Source organism: Diospyros lotus, chromosome 1 (genome assembly GCF_014633365.1).
Source record: "Diospyros lotus cultivar Yz01 chromosome 1, ASM1463336v1, whole genome shotgun sequence".
In the NCBI taxonomy this organism is placed as follows: Eukaryota; Viridiplantae; Streptophyta; class Magnoliopsida; order Ericales; family Ebenaceae; genus Diospyros; species Diospyros lotus.
In genome coordinates, this window is record NC_068338.1 from 33,726,368 (window position 1) to 33,732,367 (window position 6,000).

Here is a 6,000-nt window from a genome sequence, read left to right on the forward strand (position 1 = left end):
TCATAGATCTCGAGGTGATAGATTCCATGTCTGACGCACACATACCTCGTGTATTATTGAATTAGGCACATATATACATATAATTATTCTTGATTAGAACAACTATATAATATCGTTGATATCATAATCCACTAATACATATATATCCATGTCATCTCAGGTCTAAGGACTAGTTGCACATCCGCAGCTAATATTAAATCATTGACTCGTGAGAAATAACCCATGTGATTCAATGTTAACAGTCCCGTTCAGTGAACTCGTTATTGTAACGAGCACCCACTCACATTCCTTCTATATCTCATATAGAATGACACGATACTCACCAACTTTATATTTCAGTATCTCATACTGAACAATGAGGAAGATGATGTGTTGGCCTTTACGAGTTGCGATTATCCAGATTATAAACTCTATGAGTAGGAACTTGTTTATAGTATAACAAACTGTGAATTATTCATAACTCGTATTCTTAACTATTAAGAATAGTATCAACTCCTTATTATACTAATAGATATATGTTTTTATAATTTATACCATATTGTAATTTAAATAAAACATAAACTTGCTATATAAATAATATTTAAAGAATTACAATATCGAGTCATGTCACTAGAATTGGTATTCAAGGCTCATATCTAACATAAATAATATTTATTCTTATCCAAATTTATTAGTTACTAAAAATTGATTGCTTATGGTACTTATATTATTAATATTAATATATTGTAATATTATTTATTGTTAAATGATTTTAAGATTGAATTTGTACTATTTATGTAAATTAATTAAGTTGTTGCTGAATTTTGGATTTTGTTAAGTTAAAAGTTCATGTTTCCTATTTAGCATATCTTAGGTAGAAGATACGCTAAATACATTTTTTTTGACCATCTACAATAGAAATATGAGCCATAACACAACAAAAATCTATAGTAGTTTACTTATTCTAAAACCAATATATGTGTTATTTATAAGCAATTGAGATTGAGGGTCATCTTGAATAGTAGTAAGCTAAGATTATTCATTGGCAATTTGAAAATTTTGAATTTGAGTTATGGATATAGTTTTATTATAAAATAAGAATAAATATGCATATGATATTGTAAAACCAAAGAGATCTCAAAAGGCATCCGTCCCACAATGTAAATCTACACTCCATTTATTGAGTTAATATATCTTATAATAGCCTAGTCCACACGACGAGTTCACACCCACAAGAGTAAACTAACCCAAGAGAAACAAGCTAAGTGTCCCCCACATGCAATATATCACAGAGTTCATATTAATCCTAAGTTTTTCACGTAAGAACCAAAGAGTATGAGGAATTTAAGTTTATGGGGCAAAAAAAACCCAACAATACAAAGAAGAAGAGTAGAAGGGAAAAGTCTCAAGAGCATAGGTCAAGTGGCAGGCAAGTGATATGCTAGGGTTAATACTAATAGATCATAAGTTTGTTACTTGACTTAGGTAAGGGTCAAAGACCTACCTGCGATTTATCTTATTTGTCGAAATTGATGGCACGATCGGTGGGGGACCACGCCAAGATAGTAAATCCCAATAGTATAGAGGGAAAAACATAATCAATATGATTTGAAAATAAAGAGTATTTGATGAAGTTTGATATATTTTATTTGGTAGCTACAAATATGCTAAATCATTTTTGTATTGACGAAAATGCCATTGGCATACAAAGAACTTTTGAAATTTTGTTCATTTTTATATTTTTGTTCTCTCATCAATAGAAATGTAGAAACATAGAAGAGTTGGACAATGATTTGAAAATTGGATTAGATAATTGGTTTAAACACAATCAAATCATGTTTTATAAATCAATAAACCAATTAAACCAAGCCAATTTAAATGAAGGCATGTAGAGTTTGAAAATGAGATGGAAGGTTCAGATTTTGTTTCTCTCCACCATTATTGATATTTTTCACTTGTCAAACTAATTAGTAGTCACCCACAAAAAAAAAAGAATGAAAATTATGAAGCATATTTTATTAGAACATGAAAAAAAATATTTTACTAAATAAAAGCAAATCTAATATGGTATTACTGTAAGTGAATCTATATTAAAGATCTTTAAGTTATCAATATAGTCGCTGCTTGTTCTGTTAAAAAAGAAAGAGATATATTGCAACCGTCAAATGGCGATTGCATAGCGATATGTGAAATAATTAGCTTTTTTTTAAAATAAAAAATTAAATTAAATTAAGTTAATTTTAAATAAAATATATTAAATACACTTTATTGATTGTTTTCAAAATAAAATTTTATAACATGAATTTAATTGGTTCTTTATATTTTTGGGCATGCATTAGATATTGAGTGTTGATCGGGATTGTACATTATAACCACTACTTTATGAATGATATATTTAATTTATTTTTTTTAAGTCCAGCCAACTTAATGCGTAATTAAGTTAATTTGATATATCTTTACAAAATATGTATTAAAAAGAAAAAGAGTATAAAAATATATTTCATATTTATTCATTTCAATGTCAAATGAAAAAAAAAAAAAAACATTATAGGTCGTGACTCGTCATCGTTGTCTAACACCATTTGAATAATTTAAAGATATAGTTTACTCAAATCCAAATTACATTGAGATGAAAAAAATCCAAACTAGGCATATTTTGAGTGGATTATAATTTTTAATTCATTAAAAATTATAGTAATTTAAAAAATATTAAAATTTTGTTGACCATACCAAACTGAAGTATTTCAACCCCTTGATTTAAATAGCAAGTTTTATAGCACAACGAGTTAAAAAAATAAAAACGATACAAATGAAAGAGAGAGGTTAAGAGTTAACATTCTTAGTTACAAGTTATCTCACAATAAAAACAATGCTTAAGAACAAATTTACAATGATTCAACGAAGCATTGAAGAGAAAAATATAACAATGAAAGCACAAATACTGTAAACTCGAATAAAAAGATTCGTAATCTTTAGATCAACTTGTTTCCATCTATTAGCCTCTTCTTAATCATCATTGAGTTATATATATAGGCATCCCTAAATATTGAAAAGAAATATAGTCGTTTGTGACCATTGGGATTTGAAAAACTAGTCATTATGACTTTTTGTGAAGAGAGTTAGTCGACAGATAAAAATGGTTAGCCGACATAATGAGGTAAAATAATAAGTGTGATCGACAAACTAAATAGGTTGGTTGATTAAGTCATAAAAACAACAGGATACTTAGTTGACCAAGACAAAAATAGGCATAGCACTTAGTCGACCAAAACTATCCTTCTGTCGACAGACTTAAAGAGTTAGTCGACCAACTCATGATAAAAACACTGTTAGTTGACCAATCTTATAGCTTAGTCGACAAAGTCAATGTATCTATTCTATTAGTCGACAAAGGGAAAGCATATAGTCAACAGATAAATCTTGATGATACAAAATATTACAACATATTTATATTTATCTAGTTTTAATAAATGTCCTTATTTTATTTAATTTATATTTTACATTTCATTTACTTCAATACATAAATATAAATAAGAAAGTACCCTTATTTGGATTCAATAAAAATATCTAAAAAATAAAAAACCATAACTATAATAAAATATAATTTTGGTTTTAGTACAAACTCAAGATTTAACAAATTTACCACTTTCAAAATACATACATTCTTTTTACTAAAAAATTCATTAAAAATCATTTTAACAACAATAAATACTATCTATCAAAACACCGGGATATAGTTCTTCGAAATGAAAATATTTTCTTGTATGTCTTCTTATAATGTGCTAATATTATAGATTTAGCAAAATAACATTTATTGGGCTCAACAACATGGTCTTTTGCTTTTGAAATATTTTGCTTCATTTATCCAATGATTCAAATTCAATTTGAAAAAATATTTAAAAGATTTTTTTAAATCTTAATACTTGTTTGTGCAAATATTCATCTATATAAAATTATAAATCATTTGGTTTTCATTTTCACAAAGGTACTTGAAATTGATTTTTGTTTCTAAATTATATACCTTGATTTAGAGTATAAAAACAATTTGATATTTTTCATCATCAAAACAAAACACAAGAGTAAAAGATCATGATGGACCAACTTCACTGGGGTTCTTATTAATATTCCTCACTTTTCGAATGTGTTGTGTTGGCCAAGGCTAAGGAGACGTAAAGGTAATTACCAATTTTTATGAGTAAAATATTTTGTTTACCATTGAGGTTTTATGAAAATAAAATGATTACCTTTACAATTCATAAGATACAACATATGGTTTTCACAAATGTGCACCGAGGTTGTCATAAAAGAAAAACTTAGGGTTAATCTGCGTGATATATTGCATGTGGGGGACACTTGGCTTGTTTCTCTTAGGTTACTTTAATTTTGTGGGTTCGAGCTCATCATTTGGACTAAACTATCGTAAGATATATTAACTCAATAAATTGAATGTAGATTTACATTATGGGATGGATTCCTTTTGAGATTTTTTTAATTTTACAATATCATATGCATCTTTATTCTTATTTTATAATGGATTATTAACGTAATAATAGTAAAGATAAATTTCATAAAGCACCACTTTTTATGCATAAATTACATGTTAATGATTAATTAATTAGATTGCCACCCAATGTACAGGAGAATCAGATATTCGCATTTGAACCTCTTCTCAACGTTAGTTGGCATTGGTCATGTTTGTTGCAGTTTAAAAGTTGTAACTTCTAGTTTCTAGTTTAAAAAAGTTGGGATGTAGTGTTTGTTTTAATTTATAGAATTCTAACTTATAGTTTTTACTAGCTTTTAAAAGGGGTAGAAGCTGGCTTTTTCAAAGCTGGGGTACCCCAGCTTTTACAACTTCTGTTTAAATAATTACATTTTTATGACAATTTTGCCCTTATTTTTAGCAAAGAATTACTTTCTTGTCTACGCAATCATGGGTTTTTCTTTTCCACCGTCATTTCCATTTTCAAATCTCTTCCTCTCTCTCGTCATCTTCCTCTCTCTCTATACTTTAATTAATTTTTTTATAACACTTGAAACTTATACATATACACTAATTAATTTTTAAATTATTATTCTATAACTACTAAGGGTATTATGGATAATTATACAAAAATAAGTTATTTTACAGCTCATGGTATCAAACACCACAATTTCTTAACTACAACTTCTAAGAAGTTGTAGCAAATAGGTTCACAACTTATTCTAAGTTTTAAAAACTATAATCTAAGAAGTTATAAGCTATAATTTCTTTAATTAAGCTACAACAAACGAGGCCATTGAGTCATTGATATTGCCAAACGAGTAATTTTATTGTGTTGCTTTGAGCTTCATTCCATCTCTCCTCAGTGTTGGGTGAAATCCAGGGCAGCCATCTTCACAACGGCAACCATCCCACGCCACGCTAGCTGTTCACGAATCAAATATTCCCAAATCAAATCATTCAATTTCCTAAACGGTACGATTTCTTCTCTTCCACCTGGGTGTCCCCAAACGGTCTGATTTCTTCCTTTTCTTCAGGTTCCAGTTGGGTTTTCCGGTGTCCCCAAACGGTCCGATTTCCAGCTGGGTGTCCGGTGTCCCCAAACGGTCCGATTTCTTCCTTCATGTTCCAGCTGGTTGTCCCCAAACGGTCTGATTTCAGCTTGGCTTGGCGAGCACGTTTCACTGCTCTCCAACGCAACTGCTCAAGAATCTTGACATACCTCTCGTCTCGCTCTATTTAAACCCTTCGACTCGACTAACATTGACAGTAGCTCTTCTCTTATTCTGCCAGGTCCTTCTCTAACTCTGCCCCCTCTCCCTCCATCTCCTATTTATCTGCCCCGTTCATCTTCTTTTTCCCTACTATCCCTCAAGACTCTGATCACAATCTCCAGTTCGTGGTCTCTTCTCTCTTCTCTCAATACCCCTGGTAAGGTCTCCGTGGCGGAACCTAAAGGCTTCAAGTGGAGGATTAATATTTGATGATTTTCTGTTGTTTGTTTTTCTTATTTATTGTTTAATGTTCTGTAATCTTTA